Here is a 20606-nt window from a genome sequence, read left to right as displayed (position 1 = left end):
GTTGATAATGCTGATGATTGTGAAAGGATACAACAGGATATAGATAGATTGGAGACTTGGCCACAGAAATGGCAAATGAGTTTAATCCAGCCAAATGCAAGATGATGCATTACGGAGGATCAAATGTAGGTGTGAATTATACTGTAAAAGGTACAACCCTTAAGGACGTTAACACATAGACAGATCTGGGCATGCAGGTCCACTGTTCCCTCCAACTGGGAACACAGGTGCCCAAGGTGATTAAGTGCACAAATGGCATGCTTGCCTTCATCAGCTGGGGCATGGAGTACAAGAGTTGGTGAACCATGTTGCAGCTATATAAAACCCTTGTTAGGCAACATTTGGAGTACTGTGCGCAGTTTTGGTCACCACACTACCAGAAACACGTGGAAGCTTTGGAGAGAGTGCAGAGAAGGCTCTCGAGGATGTTGCCTGATCAAGGTTATTGGCTATGAGGAAAGGTTAAAAAGACTAGGATTGTTTTTACTGGAAAGACAGCAGCTGAGAGGAGACCTGATAGAGGTTTACAGAATTACGAGGCATCAACAGGATGGATAGTCAGAGGCTTTCTCTCAGGGTTGAAGTTTCAATTACAAGGGGGACACAAGTTCAAGGTGAGAGGGGGAATGTTCAAGGGAGATGTGCGAGGGAAGTTTTTCATGCAGAGAGTGGTAGGAGTCTGGAACACATTGCCAGAAGAGGTGATGGAAGCAGGCACATTGGTGACATTTAAGGGGCATCTGGATGGTTATATGAATAGGGAGGAAATAGAGGGATATGGACCAAACAAGGGCAGAAGGTTTGTTTTTTAGTTGAGATAGGGTCTGATGATCAAGGACAGGCTTGGAGGGCTGAAGGGCCTGCTCCTAAGCAGTACTTCTCTTCTGTTCTTTGGGAGGAGATGAAAGCTGTGATCCTCAGGAATGGTCTTCAATCCTGCACAACACGGGACAATGGTCCCGCCAGATGGATTGTCTGATGTTTGGATTCAGTGCTGTATCATTTCAGGGTCTGTCTCCCTCTCTCTGATCAGCACTTGGGAAAGAGCTCTCTCCCAACCCATCAAACACGCTGTCACATTTTATAATGCTTTTCTCAAATGCAATACCATTTAAAACAACATAGAAGGTGGAAAGATCAAAGAATAAATAGCAGCTCAGTGAGATCACAGCTATTACTCTGTCTGTGTATCACAGGCCTGCGAAAATTATGATGGTTTTAGCTAAAAGCAGTTCAGGAGGTTTATCGTTGCTGAGTAGGATGTGGGCAGTCTTCTTGATGAGCTTTTTAATGAGCAGTAGGCAGGGACAGTGAGAGTGGAAGCTGAACATGGCTTCACCCAGAGTCAGATTCACTGGAGAAAACCAGGCAAACTGCTTCCCCGCGTATTATCCACAAAACACCAGCCACAGGCTGCTCTGTTTCCCACAGGATCCTGAATGTGGAAAAGATTTTTTTCTCTTGTGGGAGAGTCGAGAACGAGGGGTCACTCTTTCAACAGAAGCGGGCATCCACTTAAAACAGAAAAGGAGAGAAATTCTCTCTCTCTGAAAGGTTGGTGAGTGTCTGGAGACCCTGATCTGAAACGATGATGAAAGCAGAGACTTGGAGTATGGTTAAGCTGGAGGTGGATAGGATCTTATTAAAGGATTGAGGGTGAAAGGTTTTTTGGGAGTACGTGGGAATGTGGAGTAATCAGATCAATGACAATCTTAGAGGATAGCACAGCAGGTTCAAGGGGCTGAATGGCCTCCTTTAATCCAGATATTTGTATAATCAGGCCAGCCCTTGGCCTTCCTTTCATTAAACAATAGGAGCCCCAGCCTGTCCTCTCTCTCCTGATGGTTATAGACTCTTGGCTGCAGTCAATGGAACAGAGTAAGGCCAGTTCTGGGCAGTGGGATTGAGTCGTTGGCTGTACGTTGCCATATCCAATCTGAGGAGGCCTCATGCTTTCTGATCCAGTAAACTGGAATTCCCCCTGTCCATCTATTGTTTCCTCATTCCCAAGAAAGACCTTGATGCAAATAAACATTCTGTCAAAGATCTTCCTGCTCCATCATGGTGAATCACTCCCGCTTTGAATGAACCTCAGGATAATTCCTAATGAATCAATCCATCAATCTGCAATTTGAGAGGGAGAGGGTACAGTCGGAAGTGACAATATTTCTGTTGAATAAAGGGAACTATGGAGCTATGAGGGAGGAGCTGGCCAAAGTTCAATGGTGCAATACCTTAGCAGGGATGACAGTGGAGGAACAATGGCGGATATTTCTGTGTATAATGCAGAAGATGCAGGATCAGTTCATTCCAAAAAAGAAGAAAGATCCTAGGAGGAGGCATGGGTGGCCGTGGCTGACGAGGGAAGTTAAGAAACATATCAAGTTAAGAGAGAAAAAGTATAACATAGCAAAGATAAGTGGGAAAACGGAGGACTGGGAAGCTTTTAAAGAACAACAGAGGATTACTAAGAAGGAAATACGCAGAGAAAAAAATGTGGTACGAAGGTAACTGGCCAAAAATGTAAAGGAGGATAGTAAAAGCTTTTTAGGTATGTGAAAGGCAAAAAAATGGTTAAGACTAAAATTGGGCCCTTGAAGACAGAAACAGGGGAATATATTACGGGGAACAAAGAAATGGCAGAAGAATTGAATTGGTACTTCAGATCTGTGTTCACTTGGGAAGACACAAGCAATCTCCCTGAGGTAACAGTGACTGAAGGACCTGAATTTAAGGGAATTTATATTTGCCAGGAATTGGTGTTGGAGAGACTGTTAGGTCTGAAGGTTGATAAGTCCCCGGGGCCTGATGGTCTACATCCCAGGGTACTGAAGGAGGTGGCTCGAGAAATCATGGATGCATTGGTGATTATTTTCCAGAGTTCGATAGATTCGGGATCAGTTCCTGAGGATTGGAGGGTGGCTAATGTTGTACCACTTTTTAAGAAAGGTGGGAGAGAGAAAGCAGGAAATTATAGACCAGTTAGTCTGACCTCAGTGGTGGGAAAGATGCTGGAGTCTATTATAAAGGACGAAATTACGACACATCTGGATAGTAGTAACAGGATAGGACAGAGTCAGCATGGATTTATGAAGGGGAAATCATGCTTGACTAATCTTCTGGAATTTTTTGAAGATGTAAATCTGAAGATGGACGAGGGAGATCCAGTAGATGTAGTGGACCTGGACTTTCAGAAAGCTTTTGATAAAGTCCCAAATAGGAAGTTAGTGAGCAAAATTAGGGCGCATGGTATTGGGGGCAAAGTACTAACTTGGATTGAAAGTTGGTTGGCTGGTAGGAAACAAAGAGTAGTGATAAACGATTCCATTTCGGAATGGCAGGCAGTGACCAGTGGGGTACCGCAGGGATCAGTACTGGGACCGCAGCTTTTTACAATATATGTTAATGATATAGAAGATGGTATTAGCAATAACATTAGCAAATTTGCTGATGATACTAAGCTAGGTGGCAGGGTGCAATCTGAGGAGGATGTTAGGAGATTACAGGGTGACCTGGACAGGTAAGGTGAGTGGTCAGATGCATGGCAGATGCAGTTTAATGTGGATAAATGTATGGTTATCTACTTTGGTGGCAAGAACAGGAAGGCAGATTACTACCTAAATGTAATCAATTTAGGTAAAGGGGCAGTACAGAGAGATCTTGTACACCAGTCAATGAAGGTAAGCATGCAGGAACAGCAGGTAGTGAAGAAGGCTAATAGCATGCTGGCCTTCATAACAAGTGGGATTGAGTATAGAAGCAAAGAGGTTCTTCTGCAGCTGTACAGGGCCCTGGTGAGACCACACCTGGAGTACTGTGTGCAGTTCTGGTCTCCAAATTTGAGGAAAGACATTCTGGCTATTGAGGGAGTGCAGCGTAGGTTCACGAGGTCAATTCCTGGAATGGCGGGATTACCTTACACTGAAAGACTGGAGCGACTGGGCTTGTATACCCTTGAGTTTAGAAGACTGGGAGGGGATCTGATTGAGACATATAAAATTATTAAAGGATTGGACACTCTGGAGGCAGGAAACATGTTTCCGCTGATGGGTGAGTGCCGAACCAGAGGACACAGCTTAAAAATACGGGGTAGACCATTTAGGACAGAGATGAGGAGAAACTTCTTCACCCAGAGAGTGGTGGCTGTGTGGAATGCTCTGCCCCAGAGGGCAGTGGAGGCTCAGTCTCTGAATTCATTTAAGAAAGAGTTGGATAGAGCTCTCAAGGATTGTGGAATCAAGGGTTATGGAGATAAGACAGGAACAGGATACTGATTGAGGATGATCAGCCATAATCATATTGAATGGTGGTGCAGGTTCAAAGGGCAGAATGGCCTACTCCTGCCCTTTGTCTATCTGTTGTCTTTGTCTAGACAATTGTCTCTTGTCAATCGAAACATGGAGCCCCAAGGGTTTATTGTGTAAACCAGAGAGAACATCAGCAAACAGCAAACCATCACAGAGTTCAACCTGGGATTGTTATCCCAACAGCAGAGAGACGCTGGAGAACACGGCATCATGGGAACTTCAACAGAGGCCTTCACTCTGAGGCATCTCACTGGGTTGGTCATGAGACCCTGTGTTCAGGGGTAGGAGACCCCATGCCAGGCACAGGGCTGTTGCTGAGACAGGACTAGACAATGTCCCAGCTCCTGTTTATGTCTCACTATCTCAGTTGGAGTAGAATCAGGAAATACTCACCACCCCCACCCACCCCCCACACACCCCTACCCCACACACTCCCCATCTCCCCACACCCCCTACCACACCCCACACACACACAAAGCCACACATCCCACCCCACACACACCTACACCACACCCCACACAACCCCACACACCCCACCCCATACACCCCACACCTCCATACACACCCCCACCCCCTACACACACATCCATTACCCAATCCCCACACCCCACCCACAACCCCACCCACACTCTCTATACACCCAGCCCCACCCTCAGTGTCCCAGAATCCTCAGGGGCCGGGCTGAGATCACCATGGATGCTCCTGTCCAATCTACTGACAGTTTAGTTTCCAGCCTGGCCTGCTCTGATTGGTCAATGTTGCTGCTGTCCAGTCTGTCACTTCATTGGAATTGTTTGTGTAGATTGTAAATAATTCATATAGATTGTGAATAATTTGTGTAGATTATAAGTAATTGTGGTCCCAACACTGATCCCTGTGGACCTTTATCCTGAGGCCCTGCTTTCTATGGGTTAAACCATCCTCTGTCTGTGCTGTGACATTCCCCCCACCCCTGGGCAGTGACTGGCAATGTAAGACCGTGTCAAACCTCTTACAGCACGTCCACAGCTTCTCCTTCACCCGGGGGACCACTAACTCCCTCAAAGAATGTGAATCAATTAGTTACAGACAATTTCCCTTTCACAACACCATGGAGACTCGGCCTGAACACATGTGGATTGTTTGTGGGGTCCTATGGGTCAGGGTGGGGTCGGGAGTGATGTGGATGAAATGAAACAGAGCGAGGTTGATAGGAGATCTCAGAGGAGACTGAGGTTTGGAATGAGTGGAGAATATTCCTGGTGTATTGTCCCTGCTCCCTCCTGTGTCCCCATCCTACCCTGTGCCTGAGAGGTGACTCACTTACAAGAAACAGTTACTGAGACCAAAGGCATGAACTGTTCCAATAAACGCCCAATAGTGACTCAGCTCAAAACACTGGGAGATAAATTTAAAACATGCAATCAAGACTGTGTCCGAATCCTAATGAGCAGGTTCAAGACAGTAAGAGGCAGTGAATTCTAGTGACTTCTAGTCTCGGAGGTAAGTGGCTGCAGTTTGATGTGGATTAGATTCAGAGTGATGCTGATGGACAGTCTGAATGAGGCAGAGGCAGAGCACCCAGCTCCAATTACTGACGCAGAGCTCCCGACCAACAGCTCAGACACACCGCACTCATACAGCTACAGCAGACCGTCACCACAGCCCAACCTTCATCACCACCTATCAAACCCATCACAGCTACAAGGCAGGGAAAAGAGCAGCAAGATCCCACAAAGAACATGCCATAAAGACCCAGACAATCAGCTTCAGGGACACTGACTGACGGATAATATCCACCAGGTTGAGGTGGGAAAGAACCAGTCACCTTGTTGGTAACTGGGAGAAGGTGAGGACTGCAGATGCTGGAGCTTAGAATTGAGAGTGTGCGTTACTGAAAAACGACAGAAGGTCAGGCAGCATGAAATGTCGATTCTCCTGCTCCTCGGATTCTGCCTGACCTGCTGTGCTTTTCCAGCACCACACTCACAACCTTTCTGGTAACAGTTCTATTCCAAAACGGATTGGAGTTAGGGGTGGGGTGCGGGTGTTGGGGGGCATTCCCCCAATCCATGTCCTTTTGTTTTCCCTTCTGTGACACAGGAGCTGGAGGAGACCATTCAGCCTCCTGCCTGTTTGCCCCCATTCAGGTCAATCCTGGTGGAATCTGGATGTGAGGGTGATCTCCATCCCTGATGATCCTAACCCTCGCTATCCCGTACCTAATCAAACCGCACCAGCCTCAGACTCAGAAACCACCAACGTGACCCCAGTCTGCCCCAGGTCCCCACTCACCCCCAAACCCCCTGACCCCCACAATACGGTGTGACGAGGAGCTTCCTGACAGCAGCCCCTCCCCCAGCACTCACACACACCAACACCCACTCTCACACACACACACCCACTCTCACACATACACACACACTCACACACTCAAACACACTCAGAATCACACAGACTCACACATAATCACACACACTAACATATACCCACCCACGCACATGTACTCACAATCGCACACACACCCATACAGACTCACACACACACTCACACACCAACACCCACTCACACACACACAGACACACATACACTCACATTCACACATCCACACATACACACACTCAAACACACACACAATCACACAGACTCACACATAATCACACATATGCACACCCACACACACGTACACACACAAACACACCCATACTGACATGTAGCCACCCACACACATGTACTCACAAGCGCACACACACCCATACAGACTCACACACATACTCACACACACAAACATGGTGATGAGGAGAGATTGAAGAGTTTGGGACTGTTCTCCTTAAGAAGAATGCTGAGAGGTGATCTAACCAAGGTTTCAAACTCACTCACCAGGCAGGACAGAGTGGACAGGGTGAAGCTGTCCCTGCTTATAAAGGGGACCAGAATGGGAGGGACATAGATTTAAAGTGAGGTGTAATGGAAGCAAGGGTGAGGAAACACATTTTCACCCAGCGAGTGGGTAGGGTTTGGAATCCACTGCCTGAAAATGTGGTGGGGCTGAGTTTAATTGGAGCATTGGACCAGTTATTTGAATCAAAATGGTGTGCAGAGATATGGGGAATAGGCAGGAGATTGGCACAAGGTGATAGAACCGTATAGACGTAATGGACCAAATGGCCTCTTTTGGGACTGTAACAATTCAGCGATTCCGTGAAGTCAGTGTGAGGTTAGGCTGAGGACAGTGGAATTTCAGCTTCTGTCATCAGGTCATCGTAGCCAGCACCTGACGTGGGCGAAGATGGTTTTATAAAAGAGAAAACATGGGCAGAAAATGGCTGCAGGGGTCATGTGACCACACATTATGGCACATCTTGGGGGAATATTGTGGAATAGATAAAGCCGTCTGCTCTGAAAACACCATTTTGAGTTTCTTGTGGGGTGGTGATAGAGTCCCTATGTCTGAGCCAGGAGGTCTGGATTCAGGCTCCGTCTCCTCCCGAAGACGATGAATCAAAAATCTCTAAAAATGACCATTTTCTTCAAAACACATTGAAATCGGATCAGGGTGGGGTATTTCACACATGGACAACCATTTGCCAGCTCAGGAGATGAAAGGTTGACCTGCCAGTTCCCCAGTTTAGAAAGACAATGGAACTGCACTCAGGAATATTAACTGGATAATTTTTATTTGCAAGGAAATGGCTATAGAGACAAGCAATACGTTGGCAATAACCTCCAATATTCCATAGATTCTGGAATAGTTCCTGTGAAGTGTTAGCAAGCAAAGGTCATGTACAATGTAAGAAGGGATTGAGAGACAAAACAGGGAACTTGTGTAGATGGTGGGTTAGTAAGTTTGCAGATAACACAAAGATGGGTGGAGTTGTGGATAGTGTAGAAGGTTGTCAAAGGATACAGCAAGATATAGATCAGTTACAGAAATGGGTGGAGAAATGGCAGATGGAGTTTAATCTGGTTAAGTGTGAGGTGCTGCACTTTGGGAGATCAAATATTAAGGAAAAGAATACAGTTAATAGCAGCACCCTGAACAGCATTAATGTGCACAGGGATCTTGGGATTCAAGTCCATAGCTCCCTGAAAACAGCCACACAAGTGGATAGGGTGATAAAGAAGGTGTATATCATGCTTGCCTTTATTGGTCAGGAAATTGAGTGCAAGTGTCAGGATGTCATGCTGCTGCTTTATAAGACTTTGGTTAGGCCTTACTTAGAGTATTGCATTCAATTCTGGTTGCCTCATTACAAGAAGTATGTGGAGTCTTTGGAGAGGGTGCAGAAGAGGTTTACCAGGATGTTGTCAGGATAAGAGGGTATGAGCTATAAGGAGAGGCTAGAAAAACTCATGTTGTTTTCTCTGGAGCAATGAAGGCTGAGGGGAGACTTAATAAAGGTAATAAAATTATGAGATGCACAGATAGTGTTGATGTTCAGAATCTGTTTCCCTGAGTTGGAATGTCTGGTACGAGGTAGCATGTGTTTAAGGGGAAAGGGGGAAAGTTCAAGGGAGATTGAGGGGCAAGTCTTTTACCCAGAGAGCACTGAGGGAGTGCTGCACTGTCGGAGGGTCAGTACTGAGGGAGTGCCGCACTGTCGGAGGGTCAGTGCTGAGGGAGTGGGCACTGCCGGAGGGTCAGTGCTGAGAGAGTGCGGCACTGTTGGAGGGTCAGTGCTGAGGGAGCGCCGCACTGTCACAGGGACAGTGCTGAGGGAGTGCCACACTGTCGGAGGGTCAGTGCTGAGGGAGTGCGGCACTGTCAAAGGGTCAGTGCTGAGGGAATGCCGCACTGTCGGAGGGTCAGTGCTGAGCGAGTGCCGCACTGTTGGAGGGTCAGTGCTGAGGGAGCGCCGCACTGTCACAGGGACAGTGCTGAGGGAGTGCCGCACTGTCGGAGGGTCAGTGCTGAGGGAGTGCCGCACTGTCAGAGGGTCAGTGCTGAGGGAGTGCGGCACTGTCAGAGGGTCAGTGCTGAGGGAGTGCCGCACTGTTGGAGACTCAATGCTGAGGGAGTGCCGCACTGTCGGAGGGTCAGTGCTGAGCGAGTGCCGCACTGTCGGAAGGTCAGTGCTGAGGGAGTGCCGCACTGTCAGAGGGTCAGTGCTGAGGGAGTGCCGCACTGTGGGAGGGTCAGTGCTGAGGGAGTGCCGCACTGTCGGAGGGTCAGTGCTGAGGGAGTGCCGCACTGTGGGAGGGTCAGTGATGAGGGAGTGCCGCACTGTGGGAGGGTCAGTGCTGAGGGAGTGCCGCACTGTGGGAGGGTCACTGCTGAGGGAGTGCCGCACTGTCGGAGGGTCAGTGCTGAGGGAGTGGGCACTGTCGGAGACTCAATGCTGAGGGAGTGCCGCACTGTCGGAGGGTCAGTGCTGAGGGAGTGGGCACTGTCGGAGACTCAATGCTGAGGGAGTGCCGCACTGTCAGAGGTCCACCTTTCATCCCATCCCCCAACCCTCACCTGTCATCCTCCCACCCTCCCAGTGGACCCATCTTTGACCTTCCTGCCTGTGAATGTGAAGGAATTGGCCTCGGTACCAGGCTAATTTGAATCTCATGGAGATTCAGGAATTGCCCAGAACTTGGTTTCCTGATCCCAGAATCCAATCCAAACAGAGATCCTCAAACAGTTTAGAACAAGGAGGAAGTGTTTCTTTGTCCCCTTGGCCTCCAACACTGAGTTTTATGAGTCAAAATTTGCGCTGAACCATTTTCAGGATCATATCAGGGAATAATATTTACCTTTCGGAGGTTTTGTTGCAGTGCTGAGTTTAAACAGGGTTTTATTGCTGCGTGAAAGGATCAGGGGCTCATGTGAGGCACATTTGAACAAGAGAATGAAATCCCTCAATCTCAGAGGGAACATTACCCTCAATCATTTAATCACAAGCTGATACAGGAACTGAGAGTGAGAGAGTGGGGATCAATGATGGGATGAGCAGGGGATGGGATGAGTGGGGGATGGGATGAGCGGGGGATGGGGGTCCAGTGCGATCCGGAGACATTAGGAGGCACTTTGACACACGAAGGGTTGGAGAGGTTTGGGACTCTCTTCTACAAACAGCAGTGGATGCTGTTAATTTTAAGTCTGAGATAGATATATTTATGTAAGCCATTAGGGATATGGGTGAAAGTCAGATATATGGAGGTAGACTATGGGTCAGCCATGATCCCCTTAAATGGTGGAACCAGCTCGAGGGGCTGATGGCCTCCTCCTGTTAATATGTTCCGATGAGTCTTGAATTGAGAATTGCTTCTGCTGCAATTGCTCTCATCCCATCCCCCGCTCATCCCATCCCCCGTTCAACCCATCCCCCGCTCATCCCATCCCCCGCTCATCCCATCCCCTGCTCATAGATACAGTAACCATTACCAATTAACTGTTCCAATGTAGTAACATGTCATAAACACACCCCTTGGCAAAAAGGCAAATTCAGACACAGATTGTCTCACATGCAGTTCTCCAATCCAGGAGGAAAAGATATCAAAAGACAATTTGGGGTGGAGGGGTGGGGAAAAGAGAGAGAGAGACAGACAGACAGACAGAGAGAGACAGAGAGAGTAGAAGCTGGGGGTTTCACTGCTTTCAGAGTGTGCTGAGTACCCAGCACCAACTGCTGAAGGCTAAACTACAATTTTGGGATCTGTGACAGCTTGACCCCACCCATTCAGGCTGCTTCTATTGTTCCAACTTTTAATAAAACACACCCAAGGCCTCACAAGGTGTTTATCTTTTCATGGACTGCTCGCTACCTTCCCCCAATCTCTCTGTAAACGAAACTTGGACAAAACACACTTCTTACATCGACAGCACCATCATAGAGTCACGGCAGACTCCTGCCCCCTCACTCCATCCCTGCCCTCCCTGACCTACAGTGACTCCTGAGTGACCTTACAATTCTCATCATGCTTTTCAAATCCCTCCATATCCCCCTCTGGCCCAGCAACGTGCCCCCACCCTGTAACCTCCTCCCCTCCAATAATGCACCACCTCCTCACAGCTTCTTCCCTCTCCACAACCCACCCCATAACATAGAACATAGAAGAATACAGCGCAGTACAGGCCCTTTGGCCCTCGATGTTGCGCCGATCCAAGCCCACCTAACCTATACTAACCCACTATCCTCCATATACCGATCCAATGCCCGCTTAAATGCCCATAAAGAGGGAGAGTCCACCACTGCTGCTGGCAGGGCATTCCATGAACTTACGACTCGCTGAGTGAAGAACCTACCCCTAACTTCAGTCCTATATCTACCCCCCCTTAATTTAAAGCTATGCCCCCTTGTAATACCCGACTCCATACGCGGGAAAAGGTTCACACTGTCAACCCTATCTAACCCCCTAATCATCTTGTACACCTCTATCAAGTCACCCCTAAACCTTCTTTTCTCTAATGAAAACAGCCCCAAGTGTCTCAGTCTTTCCTCATACGATCTTCCTTCCATACCAGGCAACATCCTGGTAAACCTCCTCTGCACCCGTTCCAGTGCCTCCACATCCTTCCTATAGTATGGCGACCAAAACTGCACACAATATTCCAGATGCGGCCGCACCAGAGTTTTATACAACTGCATCATGACCTCAGGACTCCGGAACTCAATTCCTCTACCAATAAAAGCCAGTACGCCATATGCCTTCCTCACCGCACTATTTACCTGGGTGGCAACTTTCAGAGATCTGTGTACATGGACACCAAGATCCCTCTGCTCATCCACACTACCAAGTATCCGACCATTAGCCCAGTACCCCATCTTTTTGTTATTCTTCCCAAAGTGAATCACCTCACATTTAGCTACATTGAATTCCATTTGCCACCTTTCTGCCCAGCTCTGCAGCTTCTCTATATCCTGCTGTAACCTGCCACATCCTTCCTCACTGTCAACAACTCCTCCGACTTTCGTATCATCCGCAAACTTGCTCACCCAACCTTCTAACCCCTCTTCCAGGTCATTTATAAAAATGACAAACAGCAATGGTCCCAAAACAGATCCTTGCGGAACACCGCTAGTGACGGCACTCCATGAAGAAACTTTGCCATCAACTACTACCCTCTGTCTTCTTCCATCCAGCCAATTCCTAATCCAAACCTCCAACTCACCCTCAATGCCATATCTCCGTATTTTCTGCAGTAGCCTACCATGGGGAACCTTATCAAACACCTTACTAAAATCCATATATACCACATCTACCGCTTTCCCCTCATCAACCTCCTTCATCACCTTTTCAAAGAATTCAATAAGGTTTGTGAGGCACGACCTGCCCTTCACAAAACCATGCTGACTATCCTTGATCACATTATTCCTATCCAGATGTGCATAAATCCTATCCCTTACAATTCTCTCTAAGACTTTGCCCACAACAGAAGTGAGACTCACCGGCCTATAGTTACTAGGGTTATCCCTACTCCCCTTTTTGAACAAGGGAACCACATTTGCTATCCTCCAGTCTTCTGGCACTACTCCTGTAGACAAAGAGGACATAAAAATCAAGGCCAATGGCTCTGCAATCTCCTCCCTTGCTTCCCAGAGAATCCTAGGATAAATGCCATCAGGCCCAGGGGACTTATCTATTTTCACCTTTTCCAGGATTTCCAACACCTCTTCTCTACATACCTCAAAGCCATCCATTCTACTTATTTGTGACTCAGTGTTCACATCGACGACAATGCCCTGTTCCTGAGTAAATACTGAAGAAAAGTATTCATTCAGTGTCTCCCCAATCTCTTCCGCCTCCACACGCAACTTCCCCCTACTATCCTTGACTGGACCTATTCCTACCCTAGTCATTCTTTTATTCCTAACATACCTATAGAAAGCCTTAGGGTTTTCCCTAATCCTACCGACTAAGGACCTTTCATGTCCCCTCCTTGCTGCTCTTAACTCTCTCTTCAGGTCCTTCCTGGCTACCCTATAACTCTCAATCGCCCCAATTGAACCTTCACGTCTCATCTTGAGATAGGCCGCCCTCTTCCATTTAACAAGGGATTCCAATTCCTTATTAAACCACGGCTCCCTCGCACGACCCTTTCCTCCCTGCCTGACAGGTACATAATTATCAAGGACACTCAATAGTTGCTCCTTGAACAAGCTCCACATATCATTTACACTCTTGCCTTGGAGTCTACTTTTCCAGGCCACACATCCTAAGTCATGCCTCACCGCATCATAATTTCCCTGACCCCAGCTATAACTCTTGCCCTGCAGTGCACACTTATCCCTCTCCATCACGAGAGTAAAAATCACCGAATTATGGTCACTATCCCCAAAGTGCTCACCTACCTCTAATTCTAACACCTGGCCTGGTTCGTTACCTCCTCCCTTCCCACAACCTGACCCCCCACCACCCCGTAACCTACAATCTTCCAAGGTCTCTGTGCTCCTCAAACTCCTTCATTCCTGGGGCTAAAGGGAGTACAGGGATTGGGGTGATATCAGAAACAGGGCACTGAGTTGGTTGATTGGATTGGATGGGGAGTAGCCCTGATGTGCCCAATGGCCTATTTGCTTGTATTGCTCAGGAAGTCTCTGCTTCCTGGTCACCATCTCCCATTTTAATCCCCACACCATCAATGGCCATGTTATCAGCTTCCCGAGTTGGAGTTTTGGAATTCCCTCTGTTCCTGTCAGTGTCTGTGCCACTGGATTCAGTGTTCCCAGGGTCTCAGTGCTAAACCCTGTCCTATAATGGTGCCCTGATGCACCCGTCATCTGATACATTGGAAATATTGGATACAATATACTGGATTAAAGGTGCTACTCAGATCCGAAGTAGTTGTTGTTGATGAACAGAGCCTCGGAGTGAGGTGTCAAGGAGTGATTCCAGTGTGGACAAATGAGAAATCCTCAATGTGCAGCTCTTTGATCAGACCCTTGGTTTCTCTCAGTCATTGTTGAAGGAAATCCACCTGATCCTCCACCCTCAGGAATGCAAGACTCTACGCATCAGTGAGGAGAAAGTGAGGTCTGCAGATGCTGGAGATCAGAGCTGAAAATGTGTTGCTGGAAAAGCGCAGCAGGTCAGGCAGCATCCAGGGAACAGGAGAATCGACGTTTCGGGCATATCCTGAAGAAGGGCTTATGCCCGAAACGTCGATTCTCCTGTTCCCTGGATGCTGCCTGACCTGCTGCGCTTTTCCAGCAACACATTTTCAGCTCTAAGCATCAGTGGGCTGAATGGCCTCAAATACTGTATCAATTCTGTACATTTGCACCAAGTGTCTTGAGTGTTGTTGGAGCTGCCCTTACCCAGGAAAGGGAGGTGTGTTCCATGTGCCTTGTAGATGGTGGGGAGTCAGAAGGGGAGTTACTCGCTGCAGTATTTAGCTTCTGACCTGCTCTTGTAGCCACTGTGTTCATGTAGGGAGTTCAGTTGAGTTTCTGGTCAATGGTAAACCCCAGGACGTTGATAGTGGGCGACTCAGTGATGGTAACACCATTGAATATCAAGGGGCAATGATTAGATATTCTCTCACTGGTGATGGTCATTGTCTGGCATTGGTGTGGTGTGAAGGTAATTTGCCACTTGTCGGCCCAAGCCTGGATATTGTCCGGATCTTCTTGCAGTTGAACACACACTGCTTCAGAATCTGAGGAGTGACAGATGGTTGTGCGATTGTGTGATTATCAGCAAACATTGTGCGATTATCGGCAAACGTCCTCACTTCTGACCTTATGATAGAAGGAAAATCTCCAGGGGAATTGATGGAGGGGGAATGCTGGAAACATTCCTGGAGGAGGGATATCCAGGCAGGAGGGATATGTTAAAACAAACAGGGTGGATAAAGGGGAGCAGGATGATGTACTCTATAGGGCATTTGATAAGTATTCAGATGAACGGTTCAGACATAGAGTAAAAGCACAAGGTCTCAGCATGTATGGAGAATTGGGCAGCATGTAGGAAAACAGCAGAGCCATATAAATGGGTCATTTTCAGACTGACAATGCCCAATGAGTGGAATGCCACAAAGACGAGCTCCAGACTGGAGCAATGATTTGTATAACGGCACTGAATGTGTTGTAGCTCCAGTTCAAATACAGTCATTTATAGTTCAACTAGTTGTGAGGATGATAGATACTGCAGAGTAATAGTGACAGATTCAGCAAGTGGGTAAACGGTGGTTGATGCAGTAAATGAATAGCGACAGTGTAGAACTCTGAAGTTCCAACAGATCTGGGTCCAACAGCATGAATCAGTTAAAGCAAGTGATTAGGAAGAGGAATGGAACTTATTGCAATGGGGATTGTATATATAAATGGGGAAGACTTGTACAGTGCATTGTGAGACTGCATTTAGAGAACAGTTTTAACTTCCAGACTTAAGGCGGTGGATACTGACATTGGGAGCAGTTAAGAGGTGATTCCTTCGGTTGGCATTTTCTGAGGGAATGTTGGGCAGGTTGAGTCTGTATCCCGTGGAATTTGATGGATGAGGGGGTGATGTCATTATAACGCCTATGCCCTGTGATCCTGAGCTAATTGGGAACAATGCATTCTCTAGGTCCACGGTCCCAGGAAAATGGGGTGGCACATTATCAGCCATAATCTTATTGAGTGACAGAGTAGGCTTGATGGGCTGAATAGCCTCCTCCTGCTCCAGTTGCTTCTGGTAACACACAGGGAGTTAGAAAGGGTTATGTCCCTGAGTCCATGATAATCCACCCAATCCACACAGAATTCCCACTGTCAGCCCTGAGCCTCAGCTCCAGGGTATATGTTCCCCAATCCCACCTTCCCTGACTCCCCTCTGTCCCGAACCAGACCCATGCAGAACTCAAACTCCCTCCCTCTTCATCCCCCCCTCCTTACACCCCACCATGACCCCGTGACCCTAACCACTGTATCTACCTCACCATTACCCCCATGCTGCTTCACACACACTCACATATACACACCCACCCCCCCCACACACACGCACACACATACACCCACCCCCCCACACACACACATACACACCCTCACACACACACCCACATATCGACACACCCACCCACATACATCCACCCGTACACACACACATGCACACTGACACACCCACCCACATACACAAACACACCCACCTACATAGACACCCACACATACACATACACACCCTGAGATTGACCCCCGACCCCCAGGTTCCAGAGAGAAGAAGTCAATTGATGATGACTCATTGATGAAATTGAGAAGCAACATTCTTTGACCCAGAGAGAATCATTACAACACAAGGCAGGTGCATGTTCACACTGATCTGTTTAATAGACAGCACACCAGCATGGGGCACAAAGTGATTCCACAATGTTCACAAACATCAAAACATCCCAAAACTTCAACTGTTCAAGGACAGGAACAACAGGAGGGGATCAGAGGCTGAGAGTCTGACAGGAACCAAACATTGGGTACTGACCTTCTGAACACAGACAGCGCCCATCACCCACCACCCACCCACTCACCATCCACCCACCCACTCACCCCCCACTCACCCACTCACCACCCACCCACCCATCACTACCGAAACACTGGATAATTACTTTCTGAACAGAGACAGCACCCATTCACCTGAGGGCAAATTCCTTCTGCAACTGACTCCCCCACTACCCAATACTCTGCCCCCATTATCTGATATTCCATCCTCATTATCTGATACACTGCCCCCATTATCTGACAAGCCAGTGCAGTTATCTGACAGTGTCCCCAATTTCCCCATTATCCAATACCCCATCCCCTTTATCCAATATCCCGTCCCCATTATCCAATACAATTCCAATTATCCGATATTTCATCCCTAACATCCGTTACCCCGTCCCCATTATCCGATACCCCGTCCCCATTACCCGATACCCCGTCCCCATTATCCGATACCCCGTCCCCATTACCCGATACCCTGTCCCCATTACCCGACACCCTGTCCCCATTATCCGACACCCCGTCCCCATTATCCGATACCCCGTCCCCATTACCCGATACCCTGTCCCCATTATCCGATACCCCGTCCCCATTACCCGTTACCCCGTCCCCATTATCCGATACCCTGTCCCCATTATCCGATACCCTGTCCCCATTATCCGACACCCCGTCCCCATTACCCGACACCCCGTCCCCATTATCCGATACCCCGTCCCCATTATCCGATACCCCGTCCCCATTACCCGACACCCCGTCCCCATTATCCGACACCCCGTCCCCATTACCCGACACCCCGTCCCCATTATCCGATACCCCGTCCCCATTACCCGACACCCCGTCCCCATTACCCGATACCCCGTCCCCATTACCCGATACCCTGTCCCCATTACCCGATACCCCGTCCCCATTATCCGATACCCCGTCCCCATTATCCGATACCCCGTCCCCATTACCCGATACCTTGTCCCCATTATCCAGTACCCCGTCCCCATTACCCGATGCTCCTTGCCTGTTGTTATATTTCAGTTGCTTTGCGTATATTTTATCAATGCACCCCCCCATCCCCAAGCTGGCCTGCTCTGTCAGCTGGTAGTGCCCAGATCACCAAGGGACAGGCTGCCCACTGCCCTGTTACTGTAGCATGGATATATCCTGTGAGTGAAGTGGGGTGTGTTGGGCTGGGGGCATGGTCAGACACTGAGGCTCCGACTGGTCAGGTTATACACACTGGGCTCTGTCTCCATGGTGCAGACATTGGGAAAGGGGCCTGGCAGAGGCTATAAACACGAGTCTGTGCGTTGGAGCATGAGGGAAGCACTAAGGCCAAGATAGTAAACCCCATCAGAATGACTGAGGCCAGCTACACCACACAATGACCAACGGCACATTGCAGGACAGCGCTGTACAATATCGAAAAACCCAGAAGCATCGAGACCATCTCACAGGAGCAAGAGGCTTGTAGTATCCATAGAAACACAACAGCAACCAGCAGAATGCACCAATCACAGAGCACACTGCACTGTCACCATGACAACAACAAGTTAACTTGGTAAAGAGGGAGATTTCTGTGAATGGGGAGATTAATGACTGTCAACTCAGCCAGGAACTGGCTAACTGCCCCCAGCAAAGGTCAGAGAGACTCGCACCTCACCCTCTCTATGGTCAGGTTCGACTGTAGGTACTGGGGGGGTGAAAGGTCACAGTCTTGGCAAGTATGATCCACAGGAGATCCCCATGGGAGGGGGGGATGAGTGCAGCCAATGTCTCTGAACTGTCTTCACCCCACACAGCAATATCGGAGAAAATGATTGATTTTACTCTGGGGAGAGGGAGCCAGGCACAGCTTTGGGAATGGGGTTGGGAATGGGGAATGGGAATGGGGAATGGGAATGGGCAATGGGAATGGGGAATGGGAGAATTCAGCACTTTGACCATCAGCAATTAGTGTTCCCCTTCCTCCTCCTTCACTGAGGGAGTGCCGCACTGTCGGAGGGTCAGTACTGAGGGAGTGCTGCGCTGTTGGAGGGTCAGTACTGAGGGAGTGCCGCACTGTCAGAGGGTTAGTGCTGAGGGAGAGCTGCACTGTCAGAGGGTCAGTACTGAGGGAGTTAAACTGAGGCTCTTTTAATCAGTTGCACTTATATATTCCTGCTGCCCATCCAAGGAAGTGTGTGGGGTCAGGGGGCTATCTCCCTGTTGTCCAGGTGAATGTTTGACTTTGGTCTAGAACAATCGAGAAGATTGTCTGTCTGTAATGGTGATGACGTTTGTTGTGATCTTGCTGTGCATTTAGTGGGGAAGAGGGCTCAGTAGGGAGCACAGTTGGAGGTTTCCTGAGGTTGGAAAGGACTCTGTTGGAAACCAAAGCCTCTCCAACCCTCAACCCCAACTTGGGCTGGAGTCCAACCCCTCAGACTCTCTCGCTGTCCAGGATGGAGTGGAGGTGGACAGGAGGTGGGGGGAAGTGGTCAGTCAATGGTGGCCCTTCCCACCGCCCTCCCCAGAACACTCTGCTCAGCCAGACCCTCACCCACAAACTGGCCCACTGTGGGAGGGTGGGGGGTGGTGAGAGACGCCACACTCAGTGAAATGAGCCACAGATTGGGGTTCAGTTCGGGGTAGGGGTTGAAGGTCACAACACTCGATATAACAATCAGATCCTCAACCCCCTCCCCCTCAATATCCTTGTGATGATGGACAAAGGGGGAGGGAATGACACAGATTGCAGAGATCAGGCTAAACGGATGTACGTGGGGGGAGGGGGGGGAGGTGAGGCTGGGGGGGTAGTGAGGGAGCGGTGGGTGGAGGGGCAGGAGGTGTGGAGGTGAGTGAGGGGCGAGGCAAGATGGGGGGGCAATGTGAGGGGGCAGTGAGGGGGAGAAGGGGGGAGGGGGGCAGTGAGGTTCAAGTGAGGGGGGTGGGGGGGTGAGAGCAGGGGTCAGTGAGGGGGTAGGGTGTGAGAGCAGGGGTCAGTGAGGGGGGTGGGGTGTGACAGCAGGGGTCAGTGAGGGGGGTGGGGGTGTGACAGCAGGGGCCGGTGGGGGGTGGGGGGGTGAGAACAGGGGTCGGTGAGGGGGGGTGGGGTGTGAGAGCAGGGGTCAGTGAGGGGGGTGGGGTGTGACAGCAGGGGCCGGTGGGGGGTGGGGGGGTGAGAACAGGGGTCGGTGAGGGGGGGTGGGGTGTGAGAGCAGGGGTCAGTGAGGGGGGTGGGGTGTGACAGCAGGGGCCGGTGGGGGGTGGGGGGGTGAGAACAGGGGTCGGTGAGGGGGGTGGGGTGTGAGAGCAGGGGTCAGTGAGGGGGGTGGGGTGTGACAGCAGGGGCCGGTGGGGGGTGGGGGGGTGAGAACAGAGATGGGGTGAGGGCGTGGGGGGTTGAGAGCAAAGGTCGGTGAGGGTGGGGGGGTGTGAGAGCAGGGGTCGGTGAAGGGGGGGTGAGAGCAGGGGTCGGTGAGGAGGGTGGGGGGGTGTGAGGGCAGGGGTCAGTGGGGGGTGGGGGGGTGTGAGGGCAGGGGTCGGTGAGGGGGGTGGGGGGGTGTGAGGGCAGGGGTCGGTGAGGGGGGTGGGGTGTGAGAGCAGGGGTCGGTGAGGGGGGTGGGGAGGGTGAGAGCAGGGGTCGGTTGGGGGGGGTGGGGGGGTGAGAGCAGGGGTCGGTGGAGGGGTGGGGGGGTGAGAGCAGGGGTCGCTTGGGGGGGGTGGGGGGGTGAGAGCAGGGGTCGGTGAGGGGTGGGGGGTGAGAGCAGGGGTCAGTGGGGGGTGGGGGGGGTGAGAGCAGGGGTCGGTGAGGGGGGTGGGGGTTGAGAGCAGGGGTCGGTGAGGGGGTGGGGGGGTGAGAGCAGGGGTCGGTGAGGGGGGTGGGGGGGTGAGAGCAGGGGTAGGTGGGGGGGGTGGGGGGTGAGAGCAGGGGTCGGTGAGGGGGTGGGGGGGGTGAGAGCAGGGG

The sequence above is a fragment of the Chiloscyllium plagiosum genome, unplaced genomic scaffold, assembly GCF_037043375.1.
Source record: "Chiloscyllium plagiosum isolate Xiang-an unplaced genomic scaffold, Cpla_swu_hap1 HiC_scaffold_6, whole genome shotgun sequence".
NCBI classification, from domain to species: domain Eukaryota; kingdom Metazoa; phylum Chordata; class Chondrichthyes; order Orectolobiformes; family Hemiscylliidae; genus Chiloscyllium; species Chiloscyllium plagiosum.
Note: the sequence above shows the minus strand (reverse complement) of the source record.